Genomic DNA, 19,382 nt, shown 5'->3' with positions numbered 1-19,382 from the left:
AATACAGTAGACTTAGTCTAATTCATCATGTAGACTACAACTAAATACAGTAGGCCTAGTCTAATTCATCATGTAGACTACTACTAAATACAGTAGGCCTAATTCTTAATGTAGACTACTAAATACAGTAGGCCTAGTCTAATTCATCATGTAGACTACAACTAAATACAGTAGGCCTAGTCTAATTCATCATGTAGACTACTACTAAATACAGTAGGCCTAGTCTAATTCATCATGTAGACTACTACTAAATACAGTAGGCCTAGTCTAATTCATCATGTAGACTACTACTAAATACAGTAGGTCTAATTCATCATGTAGACTACTACTAACTACAGTAGGCGTAGTCTAATTCATCATGTAGACTACTACTAAATACAGTAGGCCTAGTCTAATTCATCATGTAGACTACTACTAAATACAGTAGGCCTAGTCTAATTCATCATGTAGGTGACTACTACTAAATACAGTAGGCCTAGTCTAATTCATCATGTAGGTGACTACTACTATATACAGTAGACCCAGTCTAATTCATCATGTAGACTACTACTAAATACAGTAAGTCTACTTCATCATGTAGACTACTACTAAATACAGTAGGTCTACTTCATCATGTAGACTACTACTAAATACAGTAGGTCTACTTCATCATGTAGACTACTACTAAATACAGTGGACCTACTTCATCATGTAGACTACTACTAAATACAGCGGACCTACTTCATCATGTAGACTACTACTAAATACAGTAGGCCCAGTCTAATTCATCATGTAGACTACTACTAAATACAGTTGGTCTAATTCATCATGTAGACTACTACAAAATACAGTAGGTCTAATTCATCATGTAGACTACTACTAAATACAGTAGGCCTAGTCTAATTCATCATGTAGACTACTTCTAAATACAGTAGGCCTAGTCTAATTCTTAATGTAGACTACTACTAAATACAGTAGGCCTAATTCATCATGTAGACTACTACTAAATACAGTAGACTTAGTCTAATTCATCATGTAGACTACAACTAAATACCATAGGCCTAGTCTAATTCATCATGTAGACTACTACTAAATACAGTAGGCCTAGTCTAATTCATAATGTAGGTGACTACTACTAAATACAGTAGGTCTAATTCATCATGTAGACTACTACTAAATACAGTAGGCCTAGTCTAATTCATCATGTAGACTACTACTAAATACAGTAGGCCTAGTCTAATTCATCATGTAGTCTACTACTAAATACAGTAGGCCTAGTCTAATTCATCATGTAGGTGACTACTACTAAATACAGTAGGCCTAGTCTAATTCATCATGTAGGTGACTAGTACTATATACAGTAGGCCCAGTCTAATTCATCATGTAGACTACTACTAAATACAGTAGACCTAGTCTAATTCATCATGTAGACTACTACTAAATACAGTAGGTCTACTTCATCATGTAGACTACTACTAAATACAGTAGGTCTACTTCATCATGTAGACTACTACTAAATACAGTGGACCTACTTCATCATGTAGACTACTACTAAATACAGCGGACCTACTTCATCATGTAGACTACTACTAAATACAGTAGGCCCAGTCTAATTCATCATGTAGACTACTACTAAATACAGTAGGTCTAATTCATCATGTAGACTACTACTAAATACAGTAGGTCTAGTCTAATTCATCATGTAGACTACTACTAAATACAGTAGGTCTAGTCTAATTCATCATGTAGACTACTACTAAATACAGTGGACCTACTTCATCATGTAGACTACTACTAAATACAGCGGACCTACTTCATCATGTAGACTACTACTAAATACAGTAGGCCCAGTCTAATTCATCATGTAGACTACTACTAAATACAGTAGGTCTAATTCATCATGTAGACTACTACTAAATACAGTAGGCCTAATTCATCATGTAGACTACTACTAAATACAGTAGACCTAATTCATAATGTAGACTACTACAAAATACAGTAGGTCTAATTCATCATGTAGACTACTACTAAATACAGTAGGCCTAGTCTAATTCATCATGTAGACTACTACTAAATACAGTAGACCTAATTCATCATGTAGACTACTACTAAATACAGTAGACTTAGTCTAATTCATCATGTAGACTACAACTAAATACAGTAGGCCTAGTCTAATTCATCATGTAGACTACTACTAAATACAGTAGGCCTAGTCTAATTCATCATGTAGACTACTACTAAATACAGTAGGTCTAATTCATCATGTAGACTACTACTAAATACAGTAGGTCTAATTCATCATGTAGACTACTACTAAATACAGTAGGTCTAATTCATCATGTAGACTACAACTAAATACAGTAGGCCTAGTCTAATTCATCATGTACACTACTACTAAATACAGTAGGTCTAATTCATCATGTAGACTACTACTAAATACAGTAGGCCTAATTCATCATGTAGACTACTACTAAATACAGTAGGCCTAATTCATCATGTAGACTACTACTAAATACAGTAGGTCTAATTCATCATGTAGACTACAACTAAATACAGTAGGCCTAGTCTAATTCATCATGTAGACTACTACTAAATACAGTAGGCCTAGTCTAATTCATCATGTAGACTACTACTAAATACAGTAGGCCTAATTCATCATGTAGACTACTACTAAATACAGTAGGCCTAGTCTAATTCATCATGTAGGTGACTACTTGTGTGGCGTTTGCTCTGCAACAATAACCCTGGCTCCCTGTATACTTTCCATTGTTTAACAAGTTGACATCCTGCTTGCTGAAGTGTCTTTGCCTAGAAGCCCCGGGTTGACCGTTGGCAAGCACTCTGTCATGTTTAGCCCTGAGCGTGGAATGTGGCGCGGGCGCGCGGCTGGTGTGACGAGAGAGAGAGAGTGATCTAACAGAGACTGAGTTAGTCTGTATGTTTCCACAGACAGGCAGTGTTCCGTGTGTGTGTGTGTGTGTGTGTAGGTAGTTACAGTGATTCTAGAGGAGGACTGCTGGTCTGATACACATCACTGACACCAACTGTCTGTCGGAGCTGGATTACAGTACAGTCCCTGAGTCCTGGGCCTGTCTTCATAAAGCATCAAAACGGAACAAAAACGGACTGAAAACAGGGAGTTGCTACCTGAAATTGTCCAATTAAGAACACAGATGTCTGTTTTCCGTTGCAAAACGTTTTGCTACGGTGTGTGCACTAATGAACACGACCCAGGGTCAAGCAGAAGAGCGCTCTCAGAAAACAGAAACGCACTTCAATGTTTTAAAAAAAACAAAAACCCAAAAAGGGCACAATAAAAACACTAGTGCCCTTATCTATGACACAGAGTCTTGTTGGATTAGTCTCTCAAACCTAATAGGCTACTGCCACAAAACAACCTATTGGCTACAACACATCGGTCAAGAGCATCGACGACAGAGCATCGATGACAGAGCATCGACGACAGAGCTATAAAGCAGTGATATGAAACCATGGCGACAGCCTTCCCTGTACCTACACAACTGAGCCCTCAGCGCTTCCCCCGTCGAGCCAATCAGAAGGCAGAGTCCCAAAGGGCACCCTGTTCCCAACAGGCCCCTGATCTACAGTAGTACACTATAAAGCAAGGTTGTCCGAAGTCCAGAGGGCCACACTGAAAATGTGTAATATTTCCTCGCTGTCAAAATAGTCCACGACTACATTTTCGATGCTCCCCGACTGTCTAGTGAGTATTAGTGAGCTGGACAGCCAATAAACTATATGAATGGAGGTCCATTGTCATTTATACACCATTTCAATTTGGTTTTAGTCTTTTTTTTTTTAAGAATATTGACTTTGTTGAATCCGGGTTCACAATTATTATTTTTTTTTTTTCAACAACTGTACACATTCATAGTATTAAATCAAATGGAATTTCTCACGCTTGGTAAAACAGGTTTTAGACTAACAGAGAAACGCTTACTTACGGAAACTTCCCAACAATGCAGAGTCAATGCTCAGGGGTACGAGGTAATAACTAGGCTATAAATACAGGGTACCAGTACTGAGTCAATGCTCAGGGGTCAGAGGTAATAACTAGGCTATAAACACAGGGTACCAGTACTGAGTCAATCCTCAGGGGTACGAGGTAATAACTAGGCTATAAACACAGGGTACCAGTACTGAGTCAATCCTCAGGGGTACGAGGTAATAACTAGGCTATAAACACAGGGTACCAGTACTGAGTCAATGCTCAGGGGTACGAGGTAATAACTAGGCTATAAACACAGGGTACCAGTACTGAGTCAATCCTCAGGGGTACGAGGTAATAACTAGGCTATAAACACAGGGTACCAGTACTGAGTCAATCCTCAGGGGTACGAGGTAATAACTAGGCTATAAACACAGGGTACCAGTACTGAGTCAATGCTCAGGGGTACGAGGTAAAACTAGGCTATAAACACAGGGTACCAGTACTGAGTCAATCCTCAGGGGTACGAGGTAATAACTAGGCTATAAACACAGGGTACCAGTACTGAGTCAATCCTCAGGGGTACGAGGTAATAACTAGGCTATAAACACAGGGTACCAGTACTGAGTCAATCCTCAGGGGTACGAGGTAATAACTAGGCTATAAACACAGGGTACCAGTACTGAGTCAATCCTCAGGGGTACGAGGTAATAACTAGGCTATAAACACAGGGTACCAGTACTGAGTCAATCCTCAGGGGTACGAGGTAATAACTAGGCTATAAACACAGGGTACCAGTACTGAGTCAATGCTCAGGGGTACGAGGTAATAACTAGGCTATAAACACAGGGTACCAGTACTGAGTCAATCCTCAGGGGTACGAGGTAATAACTAGGCTATAAACACAGGGTACCAGTACTGAGTCAATCCTCAGGGGTACGAGGTAATAACTAGGCTATAAACACAGGGTACCAGTACTGAGTCAGGGTACCAGTACTGAGTCAATCCTCAGGGGTACGAGGTAATAACTAGGCTATAAACACAGGGTACCAGTACTGAGTCAATGCTCAGGGGTACGAGGTAATAACTAGGCTATAAACACAGGGTACCAGTACTGAGTCAATCCTCAGGGGTACGAGGTAATAACTAGGCTATAAACACAGGGTACCAGTACTGAGTCAATCCTCAGGGGTACGAGGTAATAACTAGGCTATAAACACAGGGTACCAGTACTGAGTCAGGGTACCAGTACTGAGTCAATGCGCAGGGGTACGAGGTAATAACTAGGCTATATACACAGGGTACCAGTACTGAGTGGATGCGCAGGGGTACGAGGTAATTGAGGTAGATATGTACATATAGGTAGGGGTAAAGTAACTAGGCAACAGGATAGATAATAAAGAGTAGTAGCAGCGGTTGTGAGGAATCCCCCCCCCCCGAAAAAAGGGTCAATGATGATAGTCCAGACAGCTATTTCATTCAATATTTAGCCGCATTATTTAGGACGCTAAAGACAAAAGATTCATAGGCTACAGTCAAACAAACAAATTGTTTGAACAATGGGAAGATAATGTATTTTCTATGAAACCACATTTTTTCTTGCCATAGCCAGGATTCGATCTTGTACCTATGCTGCTGTCTGATCCCAAATCACCTGTCCTCATCTGCTGAGCTACAGTTCAGGAGTCTGTAAACCAACAACAAAAAATCTAAACTAAATCGGTACACAAGGTGTCCAGTAGAGGTCAGTGTTTCAAAGCCACTTTGCATTGAAAAAAGCACCACGGCAAGACATCGAATTTCGCAAACAAACATTTCGAAGAAGAAAAAAAACCGACAGATTCATGTTGTTACTCTTATGGACCAGAGAAAGTGAAATATTCCTCCATATTAAATAACAACCCAAGCCACTAATACTAAAGGAAGCGTATCAATACACATTTCTACTCATTCACTGCAGCTGCAGTGCTGTTGTCAGGGGAGTAGAAGATAACATGCATCTTATGGCTTTAAAAAAAAGAATAAAGTGTTGAATAGAAAGTGTTGACAGTACTGAGTAAAAACAAACATGAAATCACTGATAAAAACAGCAGCTCTTTACTGTATTCGTTGACAGTCCCTCTCTAGTCGTGGTTTTAAACGTTTAGAAATCTCACCGAATCAACTTTACTGTATTCGTTGACAGTCTCTCTCTAGTCGTGGTTTTAAACGTTTAGAAATCTCACCGAATCAACTTTACTGTATTCGTTGACAGTCTCTCTCTAGTCGTGGTTTTTAAACGTTTAGAAACCTCACCGAATCAACTTTACTGTATTCGTTGACAGTCTCTCTCTAGTCGTGGTTTTAAACGTTTAGAAATCTCACCGAATCAACTTTACTGTATTCGTTGACAGTCTCTCTCTAGTCGTGGTTTTTAAACGTTTAGAAATCTCACCGAATCAACTTTACTGTATTCGTTGACAGTCTCTCTCTAGTCGTGGTTTTTAAACGTTTAGAAACCTCACCGAATCAACTTTACTGTATTCGTTGACAGTCTCTCTCTAGTCATGGTTTTAAACGTTTAGAAATCTCACCGAATCGACTTTACTGTATTCGTTGACAGTCTCTCTCTAGTCGTGGTTTTAAACGTTTAGAAATCTCACCGAATCAACTTTACTGTATTCGTTGACAGTCTCTCTCTAGTCGTGGTTTTAAACGTTTAGAAATCTCACCGAATCAACTTTACTGTATTCGTTGACAGTCTCTCTCTAGTCGTGGTTTTAAACGTTTAGAAATCTCACCGAATCAACTTTACTGTATTCGTTGACAGTCTCTCTCTAGTCGTGGTTTTAAACGTTTAGAAATCTCACCGAATCAACTTTACTGTATTCGTTGACAGTCTCTCTCTAGTCGTGGTTTTAAACGTTTAGAAATCTCACCGAATCAACTTTACTGTATTCGTTGACAGTCTCTCTCTAGTCGTGGTTTTAAACGTTTAGAAATCTCACCGAATCAACTTTACTGTATTCGTTGACAGTCTCTCTCTAGTCGTGGTTTTAAACGTTTAGAAATCTCACCGAATCAACTTTACTGTATTCGTTGACAGTCTCTCTCTAGTCGTGGTTTTAAACGTTTAGAAATCTCACCGAATCAACTTTACTGTATTCGTTGACAGTCCCTCTCTAGTCGTGGTTTTAAACGTTTAGAAACCTCACCGAATCAACTTTACTGTATTCGTTGACAGTCCCTCTCTAGTCGTGGTTTTAAACGTTTAGAAATCTCACCGAATCAACTTTACTGTATTCGTTGACAGTCTCTCTCTAGTCGTGGTTTTAAACGTTTAGAAATCTCACCGTATCAACTTTACTGTATTCGATGACAGTCCCTCTCTAGTCGTGGTTTTAAACGTTTAGAAATCTCACCGAATCAACTTTACTGTATTCGTTGACAGTCTCTCTCTAGTCGTGGTTTTAAACGTTTAGAAATCTCACCGAATCAACTTTACTGTATTCGTTGACAGTCTCTCTCTAGTCGTGGTTTTAAACGTTTAGAAATCTCACCGAATCAACTTTACTGTATTCGTTGACAGTCTCTCTCTAGTCGTGGTTTTAAACGTTTAGAAATCTCACCGAATCAACTTTACTGTATTCGTTGACAGTCCCTCTCTAGTCGTGGTTTTAAACATTTAGAAATCTCACCGAATCAACTTTACTGTATTCGTTGACAGTCCCTCTCTAGTCGTGGTTTTAAACGTTTAGAAATCTCACCGTATCAACTTTACTGTATTCGATGACAGTCCCTCTCTAGTCGTGGTTTTAAACGTTTAGAAATCTCACCGAATCAACTTTACTGTATTCGTTGACAGTCTCTCTCTAGTCGTGGTTTTAAACGTTTAGAAATCTCACCGAATCAACTTTACTGTATTCGTTGACAGTCTCTCTCTAGTCGTGGTTTTAAACGTTTAGAAATCTCACCGAATCAACTTTACTGTATTCGTTGACAGTCTCTCTCTAGTCGTGGTTTTAAACGTTTAGAAATCTCACCGAATCAACTTTACTGTATTCGTTGACAGTCTCTCTCTAGTCGTGGTTTTAAACGTTTAGAAATCTCACCGAATCAACTTTACTGTATTCGTTGACAGTCTCTCTCTAGTCGTGGTTTTAAACGTTTAGAAATCTCACCGAATCAACTTTACTGTATTCGTTGACAGTCCCTCTCTAGTCGTGGTTTTAAACGTTTAGAAATCTCACCGAATCAACTTTACTGTATTCGTTGACAGTCTCTCTCTAGTCGTGGTTTTTAAACGTTTAGAAATCTCACCGAATCAACTTTACTGTATTCGTTGACAGTCCCTCTCTAGTCGTGGTTTTAAACGTTTAGAAATCTCACCGAATCAACTTTACTGTATTCGTTGACAGTCTCTCTCTAGTCGTGGTTTTAAACGTTTAGAAATCTCACCGAATCAACTTTACTGTATTCGTTGACAGTCTCTCTCTAGTCGTGGTTTTAAACGTTTAGAAATCTCACCGAATCAACTTTACTGTATTCGTTGACAGTCTCTCTCTAGTCGTGGTTTTAAACGTTTAGAAATCTCACCGAATCAACTTTACTGTATTCGTTGACAGTCCCTCTCTAGTCGTGGTTTTAAACGTTTAGAAATCTCACCGAATCAACTTTACTGTATTCGTTGACAGTCTCTCTCTAGTCGTGGTTTTAAACGTTTAGAAATCTCACCGAATCAACTTTACTGTATTCGTTGACAGTCTCTCTCTAGTCGTGGTTTTTAAACGTTTCGAAATCTCACCGAATCAACTTTACTGTATTCGTTGACAGTCTCTCTCTAGTCGTGGTTTTTAAACGTTTCGAAATCTCACCGTATCAACTTTACTGTATTATTCTTTTACACCTGCTACATTACTGCAGACACGGTCATCTGAGCCATCCGATTGGCCAGCGGTAGACCTATAGTGCACTTGATTTGCTCCTCTTGGGGCCCACCGTGGAAGGCAGAGTTTGTACCTTCTGACATATGAAATGGTTCAAAATGGGAACACGTCACCTACCTGGTGCGCAGGACAGCGGAATCGAGCGTACCTAGACCAACAGACCGAGATAAATTCAAAATAGGAATGCTTATCGTTGGGTTTTTTTACAGAAATGTTCGGCGATCGACTAGGAATGCCTTGCAGATTGCGTAATTGTTGTCCAGCAGAGGTGGAAGCCGCAGCGGGATCCACTGACTGAGGGATCAAACGAAGCTTTGTACGTCATTTATCCCGCGGTAACTGCTTGTGAACTTTACTTGGGGTTTGAATTAAACTTTTAACTCACTTTTACATATTAACAAAAACCTTTAGATCCTTAAATTTGATAATTACCAATAACTACTAGAGCGGTTTTTTTTTTTATTTACAATCACCGTTTGAGAAATACAAAAAAATGATCTAAATAGGATCTCTCAAAATTCGATACTAGTGTGCTACGATTTCAGGAGAGAGTCCTCAGCTGTGTTACGTTCCCCAGCAAGAAAACCCAAAAAAATGTTGCTCAAACAGGGTACTAACAAAGAGTCACTGACAACAACCAAAACTAAACAAGCGGGGCTTTGGGGGGGGGGGGTCTGAAAGATGCCTAGCAACAACAACTGGGACCTAAAAGACACCCACCACAAGGAGCCCACTAAATTTGCCAACTAAGAGGCAAAACAAAAGAAAAACCCACACCAAACTTTTAAAAAAAAGACAGGAAGCAAACCAAAAAGGTGGTACAAAACAAAACAAAAAATAAATAAAAAATCAGATAAAGGATTGTTTGTCAAGAAATAAAAAAAAAACAGGGAGAGCCAACTAACTAAAAAAGGTGTTAAACTTCCAAATCTACACAGACAACTGGAGCACTGGGCCACTAGTGTGGGAGCTCGGGTATCAATGGTTGTCACTGGTTACCACAGCATCAGCCATCATTAGGACTTTGTGGCTGTGGTAACTAGTGACAACCTGTATGGTATCAAACCGTCCCATCACATCACTATGCCAGGCCTGCCAACTTTTGAAGAAAGCTTGGGGAGTGAGATTTGCTATGTGAATTTCATTGCCCCCCCTGGCACAACCCTCAGATGGCGAGTTACCTTTATGACAGTTGTAACTGTTTTAAAGCTAATTTCCTGCAATTCTACATATTTTGACATGGCTTAGTTCTATGACCAGGGTGTTAAAAATAAAACAACAACAACAAAAAAACAGGTCAGGTGTATTCGGGGTGGTTTGAACATTAAATTAAAACTCCAAATTCGACGCCTTTGTTAACTGTGAGATGTTTTGGGAAAAAATATATATATTTTAAGTATGCTAATAATTGTTTTTATACATTTTTGGGGTGGTAATGAAACGAGATAGGGAGGCTGGCAAATGGGGAGGCCGGGGAAAAAAGACGGGGGGATTCCGGGGAAAAAACAATGGGATGGTTGGAAGAAGCCTTTTCCTTGTCACAGCCTAAATATCAATCATTAAACAAGGGTACTAATGCAAGTAGGGACTAAATCAACTTTCGTACATGCTGTCAAAAGGCTGCATTCTGCCATAGGGACGGGAGTAAGAGCAAATAATTATTTAATTTTTTTTACAACATTGTACATAAAATAGCGCTACCTTGCGTTTTATTTTCCAGTTTTATTAACTCATCGGAGAACGTTCTCTCTCCATTCAGCTCCACTCTAATCTTAAGGGGCGTTTCTTTAAAACGCCATCCAATCCCCTTTATCCTTTACATAACTAGACCAATCATATGCTTCAAATGTGCCAGAGTTCACAGTGCTGTGGCAAGACAGGACAGAGGTTCCCCTCGTGCAACCTGGTCTCATACACTAGAAGTAACATAGTAAATGTAAATCTGGAACCTCAAATGAGAATGATACAGTATGTTAAATGTTTAGTGTGGTTACAGAAAAGTTACTTAATGCAAAAATTAAAGCCGGTTGGTTGTAGTAGACGGGCGTTTAACGCGAATGTCTAGCAACCCAAAGGTTGCATGTTCAGCTGTCATCACAGACAACTATAGCATTAGCGCTATTTAGCAACTACTTAATACTTTTTAGCTACTTTACAACTACTTAGCATGTTTGCTAACCCTTCACCTAACATTAACCCTTTTAGCTAACCCTAGCCATTTTAGCTAACCATTCCCCTAACCTTAACCCTTTAACCTAAGTCTCAACCTTAATCCTAACATTAACGCCTAGCCTAGCTAATGTTAGCATTAGCCACCTAGCTAACATTAGCAACGACAAATTGGAATTCGTAATATATCTTACATTTTGCAAATTTGTATCATATTGTATATTTTACAAACCCATAACATATTGCACAAACTGAAATTCATAACATATCAAATGATTGCTGGACATCCACTAATTAATACATATCATCACAAGTGAAATATCTAGAATTTACATGCATAATAATACGAAATGCTCTGAGACCAGGGTGACTCGCGATGTTTAAATGCAAGCGCAGATGCTCCGATTTCAAAACGATGTGGAGGACAGTTGAAAAGATAAAACGCACTGAGACTATACAATTGACTAATTAAAAAAAAAAAAGAAATGAAAGCTGTACTTTTCAATGCGTTTATGATTTAAGAGGTGTGGCGTGAGAAGAGGATGAAACGCATGAGATCTTGGCAGCGCTGTTCCGCACGTCATCGCACTATGCAACCTCGCCTGCGTAGACTGTAAATAGGTCGTTAAAACCCACTTTCTAAAGAAAAGTACAATTACATGTAGGCTATCTGCTCCCTTTCTACCCGGGGGGAGAGAGACAAACGCAACGCAATAGGAACGTTCCTTCAGAGGGGGGTGGAACAGTCCTGGGGGGGTGGAGAAACTGTCCTGGGGGGGTGGAACAGTCCTGGGGGGGTGGAGGAACTGTCCTGGGGGGGGGGTGGAGAAACTGTCCTGGGGGGGGTGGAGAAACTGTCCTGGGGGGTTGGAGAAACTGTCCTGGGGGGGTGGAACAGTCCTGGGGGGGGTGGAACAGTCCTGGGGGGGGTGGAACAGTCCTGGGGGGGGTGGAGAAACTGTCCTGGGGGGGTGGAGAAACTGTCCTGGGGGGGGTGGAGAAACTGTCCTGGGGGGGTGGAGAAACTGTCCTGGGGGGGTGGAGAAACTGTCCTGGGGGGGTGGAGAAACTGTCCTGGGGGGGTGGAGAAACTGTCCTGGGGGGGTGGAGAAACTGTCCTGGGGGGGTGGAGAAACAGTCCTGGGGGGTGGTGAAACTGTCCTGGGGGGGTGGAACAGTCCTGGGGGGTAGAGAAACTGTCCTGGGGGGGGTGGAGAAACTGTCCTGGGGGGGTGGAGAAACTGTCCTGTGGGGGGTGAAGAAACTGTAATGTGGGGGGTGGAGAAACTGTAATGTGGGGGGTGGAGAACCTGTCCTGGGGGGGTGGAGAAACTGTCCTGGGGGGTGGAGAAACTGTCCTGTGGGGGGTGGAGAAACTGTAATGTGGGGGGTGGAGAAACTGTAATGTGGGGGGTGGAGAAACTGTAATGGGGGGGGTGGAGAAACTGTCCTGGGGGGGTGGAGAAACTGTCCTGGGGGGGTGGAGAAACTGTCCTGGGGGGGTGGAGAAACTGTCCTGGGGGGGTGGAGAAACTGTCCTGGGGGGGTGGGGACAGTCCTGGGGGGGTGGGGACAGTCCTGGGGAGGGGGGGACAGTCCTGGGGAGGGGGGGACAGTCCTGGGGGGACAGTCCTGGGGGGACAGTCCTGGGGGGGTGGAGAAACTGTCCTGGGGGGGTGGGGACAGTCCTGGGGGGGTGGGGACAGTCCTGGGGAGGGGGGGACAGTCCTGGGGAGGGGGGGACAGTCCTGGGGGGTTTGACATCGTCACCACACTGACTTGGTGAGACTCCACACCGCTTAACGTGACTTCGTGTCCATTCAATTTCACACCGCTATTGAGAAACACCACTGGTGTAACGCTGCAACTTTACCACCAAGCGACATGGTAGCGAAGCACTGCACGATGCAGAAAGAAAGCTGACTCACTAAAGTCACTCATTTAGGGAACATTACGTAAACTAAAGTTGTTAACCTTTATATTTAGATTTACGGTAAGGGTGAATCAGGATATGAGAAATCCCATCACTGCTCTGAATTTAAAAGCCCGCTCAACAAAAAAAAAACCACAGTTAAATATCCAAGGAGAGAGAGAGAGTGAAAACATCCACTAGCTAAAGGTTAGCTAACGCTACCCGGATCGGTCAACTTCATACTGACAACAAAACACACTCAGAAATACGAAGTATTCCCCGGTGCACCAAATGCAAAACAAACAAAACACACTGCATGTCTGTCAAGCACAGAAACGACTAGTGAAAATGGGTCCAAGTGTTGCAGCAAAGGCAAAATAAACACCTTTTTTTTTTTTTTTTTACGAACTCAGTCACTGAAGTGTCAGGAAAACATGTCTAGTTTAGCTTCCCCTGTGGTAGCTAGCAGCTAGCTAACCTACCTTTAACACCGACTACCGCTTCACACGTTCAATCCCATCGCGAAATTAAACACCAAAAAAATAACACGAATTGCAACAACAACACCCTCCAAAAAATAAAACCCCCCCAGCGAACCCTTGATAAAGCCCACATGCGGTACTTACGACGTGAAACTTTTCCGTCGGCCTGTGCTGTGTTAAATCCCGTGTGTTAAACCCGGTCTGACCTTCGGTCGGGAGGAAAAGCTATATACCGCTAGCTAACTGTGCTGCGGCCATGTTCCTCCTGCTGCTGCCTGCTGCTGCTGGTGCTGCTGGCTCAAACCCCGACGCTGCATGACTGGCTGCTTGTTTATCTCGCTAGCAAGCCTTCCCCCCCACCACACACACATCACATCACCGCACCACAGAGAGGAGATACTCCGGTTAGCGGGGGGGGGGGTGGATCTCTCTCCGGTATGGAAGGCAGCGTTGCTTTGCACAGACCAAACAGCAACAACCTGTCAAAGTGGTGATATAGCACGGAGATGATTTAACTACTTCATCAAACAGGATGCATAGTTATTTAACATGACTTGACAGCATAGATAGACTATAGCCATAACCCATTTAAATCTACTTACAGCAACATGTAGGCTAAATACAAATATTCCGTTAATAGTTGTATTATTAAGGATCCCCCAGGTATATCCCTAGCAAGTAATATTACAGGTACTTATTACATAGTAAAGATATCTTATTTTGTTTTTATTGTGAATAGTTTGATTAGGAACATGGGGTAAACATATCACACAATGACTATTGCTGCAGATGAAGTATACATCTGAAATGACACCCTATATTCCCTCTATAGTGCACTACGTTTCACAAAGGCCCTATAGTAGTGCACTAAGAAGGGAATAGGATGTGATTTGGGATGCACAGAAGTAAAGTGATGAGCAGAAAGAATCAGAGATGATTCTAGAGTCTGACTCAGGTCTCGTGCAGAGAGGACTGCACGCTCAGGTCGCAGAGTGCGTGAACACACACACACACACACACACGCACGCACGCACGCACGCGCGCACACACACACACACAGAAACCACACACACACACACACACACACACACACACACACAGAAACCACACACGCACACACACGCACGCACGCACGCGCGCACACACACACACACACACACACACACACACAGAAACCACACACACACACACACACTCACACACTCTCACACACACACACACACACACACTCTCACACACGCACACACACACACACACATTTTCAAAAGTTTTTTTGAATCCACAAATCACTTTGCAGTAATGAATGATTCTCACACACACACACACACACACACACACACACACACACACACACACACACACACACACACACACACACACACACACACACACACACACACACACAGAAACACACTGAAACCAGACACACACATTGGTCTGATACTCAGTAATCAGCACATCCTCCTACAGTAGTCATGAATTAAAGGATCACATGAGCAACAGGGCATGAATGCAGCTTATCTCAGTGAATGAAGATAACACAGTGTTCATCACAGAGCAGACTAGACCTTGGACACTAGACAGCAAAATATCCCTCCTCCTCGTCTCGGTTGATAGCAAGAGCATAATAACAAACATCTCCCTAAACATCTGGTCTACGTCCCGTACAGCACCCTATTCCCTTCACAGTGTGCTACTTTTGACCAGGACCCATATGGTTGTGCACTCTATAGGGATCAGCGTGCCATTTTGGACACACACGGATGTCACTTTTACGTTAATAACGTAGAGAAAGACATGTGACGTTGTCTTTTTGAGACACAGACAAGCATACTGCTTCAGTACAGAACAAGCTTTTAGTCTGTCATGGACACTAGCCAATCAGTCACTCCAGACGGACGTTTGTTCCCTATATAGTGTGCACTACTGTTGACTGGGACCCATGTAGTGCACTATGTAGGGTGCCATGTCGTGCGCTATGTAGGGATTAAAGTGCCATTTAAGGACTCACAAGGGTTCCAGAGTGGCGCAGCGGTCTAAGGCACTGCATCTCAGTGGTAGTGGTGTCACTACAAAACCCTGGTTCGATCCCGGGCTGTATCACAGCTGGCCGTGATTGGTAGTCCCATAGGGCGGCGCACATTTGGCCCAGCGTCGTCCCGGTTAAGGGAGGGGTAGGCCGTCATTTTAAATAAGAATTTGTTTTTAACTGACTCGCCTGGTTAAAAAAAAGGTTTCTACGATTCTGCAGGGGATTCTTCTGTTTATTTTTGCAACATCACTTTGGTCTGCAGGGGAGATTCGTAGAAATGAGGGTACCCTAACAATTATCTGTGGATAAACATGTAGCTAAGTACCTCTCCTTCAAGTCCTTATCTACTACAACAATTCTAGCTGAATCAGCTTTCTACTTACAGGTTTCAACTGATAAATAGGGTTATTACAACACACAGGTCTCCTGAATAGCATCAGCAGTATTAAAACCCCTGCTATTACATAATATTAAGGTATTAGGCCACCGTGATTCCTGTGATAATGGTCTACTCACCAATTAAATATAGGACACATTTGCATAAACTGAAGATTTTCCCATTCAATTGACTAAATTGTGCAGGTTATCTTAGGACTTTATATTTAAACGTTTTAACCTAACACTTGATTGGGCAATTTTACACTGAACAAAAATATAAACGCAACATATAAAGTGTTGGTCCCATGTTTCATGAGCTGAAATAAAAGATCCCAGAAATGTTCCATATGCACAAAAAGCTTGTTTCTCTCACATGTTGTGTTTACATCCCTGTTAGTGAGCATTTCTCTTTTGCCAAGATAATCCAACCACCTGACAGGTGTGGCATATCAAGAATCTTATTAAACATCATGATCATTACACAGGTGCACCTTGTGCTGGGGGACAATAAAAGGCCACTATAAAAATGTGCAGTTTTGTCACACAACACAATGCCACAGATGTCTGAAGTTTTGAGGGTGCGTGTAATTGGCATGCTGACTGCAGGAATGTCCACCAGAGCTGTTGCCAGAGAATTGAATGTTCATTTCTCTACCGTAAGCCTCCTCCAACATGGTTTTAGAGAATTTGGCAGTACGTCCAACTGGCCGCAGGCCACGTGTATGGCGTCGTGTGGGCGAGCGGTATTGCTGATGTCAACATTGTGAACAGAGTGCCCCATGGTGAAGGGTGGGGTTATGGTATGGGGCAGGCATAAGCTACGGACAATGAACAAAATTACATTTTATCGATGGCGATTTGAATGCAAAGAGATACCGTAATGAGATCCTGAGGCTCATTGTCGTGCCATTCATCCACCGTCATCACCTCATGATAATGCACGGTCCCATGTCGCAAGGATCTGTACACAATTCCTGGAAGCTGAAAATGTCCCAGTTCTTCTATGGCTTTCATACTCACCAGACATGTCACTCATTGAGCATGCTTGGGATGCTCTGGATTGACGTGTACAACAGCGTGTTCCAGTACCCACCAATATCCAGCAACTTCGCACAACCATTGAAAAGGAGTGGGAGAACATTCCACCGGCCACAATCAACAGACTGATCAACTCTATGTGAAGGAGATGTGTCGCGCTGCATGAGGCAAATGGGGGTCACACCAGATACTGACAGGTTTTCTGACCCACGGCCCTACCTTTTTTTTTAAAGGTATCTCAAATCTAATGCTATTTGTCCCATGCGCCGAATACAACGGGTGTAGACCTTACAGTGAAATGCTTACTTTCAAGCCCTTACTCAACAATGTAGTTTTAAGAAAAATAAGTGTTAAGTTAAAAATAACTAATGAGCAGCAGTAAAACAACAGTCGCAAGGATATATACCGGTACAGAGTCAATGTGCAGAGGCACCGGTTAGTCCAGGTAATTAAGGTAATATGTCCATGTAGGTAGAGTTAAAGTGACTATGCATAGATAATAACCAGAGAGTAGCAGCAGGGTAAAATAAGAAGTTCAGAAGTCTTATGACTTCGGGGGAAGAAGCTGTTAAGAAGCCTCTTGGACCTAGACTTGGTGCTCCGATACCACTTGCCGTGCTGTAGCAGAGAGAACAGTCTATGACTAGGGTGGCTGGAGTCTTTGACCATTTTTAGGGCCTTCCTCTGACACTGTCTGGTATAGAGGTCCTGGATGGCAGGAAGCTTTGCCCCAGTGATGTACTGGGCCGTAAGCACTACCCTCTGTAGTGCCTTGCGGTCGGAGGCCGAGCAGTTGCCATACCAGGAAGTGATGCAACCAGTCAGGATGCTCTCGATGGTGCAGCTGTAGAACCTTTTGAGGATCTGAGGACCCATGCCAAATCGTTTCAGTCTCCTGAGGGGGAATAGGTTTTGTCATGCCCTCTTTACGACTGTCTTGGTGTGTTTGGACCATGTTAGTTTGTTGGTGATGTGGGTAACTCAACCTGCTCCACTACAGCCCCGTCAATGAGAATGGGAGCGTGCTCGGTCCTCCTTTTCCTGTAGTCCACAATCATCTCCTTTGTCTTGATCACATTGAGGGAGAGGTTGTTGTCCTTTCACCACACGGTTATCATTATCGGTGATCAGGCCTACCACTGATGTGTCGTCGGCAAACTTAATGACGGTGTTGGAGTCGTGCCTGGCCGTGCAGTCATGAGTGAACAGGGAGTACAGGAGGGGACTGAGCACGCACCCCTGAGGGGCCCCTGTGTTGAGGATCAGCGTGGCAGATGTGTTGCTACCTACCCTCACCACCTGGGGGCGGCCCGTCAGGAAGTCCAGGATCCAGTTGCAGAGGGAGGTGTTTAGTTCCAGTGTTCTTAGCTTAGTGATGAGCTTTGAGGGCACTATGGTGTTGAACGCTGAGCTGTAGTCAATTAATAGCATTCTCACATAGATGTTCCTTTTGTCCAGGTGGGAAAGGGCAGTGTGGAGTGCAATAGAGATTGCATCATCTGTGGATCTGTTGGGGCAGTATGCAAATTGGAGTGGGTTTTCTGGGATAATGGTGTTGATGTGAGCCATGACCACTCTTTCAAAGCACTTCACGGCTAAAGACGTGAGTGCTACGGGTTGGTAGTCATTTAGGCTGGTTACCTAATTGTTCTTGGGCACAGGGACTATCTATGTGACTAACAAATCCATATCCATATCCCTGAGCAAGGCAGTTAACCCACTGTTCCCCGGGCGCCGATGACGTGGATGTTGATTAAGGCAGCCCCCTGCACCTCTCTGATTCAGAGGGGTTGGGTTAAATGTAGAAGACACATTTCAGTCGAATGCATTCAGTTGTACAACTGACTAGATATCGCCCTTTCCTGGTCATGAAATCTGTAGATAAGGCCTAATTAATTTTTTCTCAGTTAACCAATTTCCTTATATGAACTGTAACTCAGTAAAAGCTTTAAAATTGTTGCATGTTGCATTTATATTTTTGTTCAGTATATATATATATATTTCAGTTCACTACCAAATTGCATGTCTTTGACAGCCGGTTGTGTGAACTGTAGCTCCACCGTGTGGTTCGCAGTGGTACAGCAGGGATTTAGTACGTTTCAACCAATGATTTATATATATACACACACACACACACACACACACACTAGATGACAGGCAGGGGGTGCTGTTTTGAAGCCATTACACCTCCATCTTTAAACTCCCCCACCATTGTAAAACATATTTGAAGCTCTAGAAATGCATGTCAACTTAATTTTTTAAAAACATTTATTCTATTAGACACCTGAATTGTGTACTTTTAAATTATATTATGCGAGCTAAGTGTAAAAATAAAGTATCATTTTCTAGAAAGGTTCTAATGTCCCCACAACAACAAAAATACTTTGATGTAATTTTGGTCTTGAAACATTTAATTGCAAGACTGTAGAATTCCATTCATTTCTATGGAGGACTGCTTCTTCTGGGGAGTTCCAATATGGCCGACCATTGACTTCCAAGCCTATCATTTGCCAATACA

At 42.4% G+C, this 19,382-nt stretch overlaps 1 protein-coding gene across 2 annotated transcripts in view; it reads right to left on the bottom strand.

Annotated features, from left to right (window-relative positions):
• LOC115195335 (nuclear receptor coactivator 2) overlaps positions 1-13,856 on the bottom strand; it is a gene marked incomplete at its 3' end in the record, with an annotated part of 140,803 nt that extends 126,947 nt beyond the window's left edge. Inside the window, 1 exon segment of one of the 2 annotated variants that reach the window (XM_029755112.1) lies at positions 13,561-13,856. 2 annotated transcript variants of the gene reach the window in all.
• Positions 13,857-19,382: the final 5,526 nt, after the last annotated feature.

Source organism: Salmo trutta, chromosome 6 (assembly GCF_901001165.1).
Source record: "Salmo trutta chromosome 6, fSalTru1.1, whole genome shotgun sequence".
Classification (NCBI taxonomy): Eukaryota; Metazoa; Chordata; class Actinopteri; order Salmoniformes; family Salmonidae; genus Salmo; species Salmo trutta.
The sequence above is the reverse complement of the archived record's forward strand: the minus strand, read 5'-3'. Positions and strand labels throughout refer to the sequence as shown.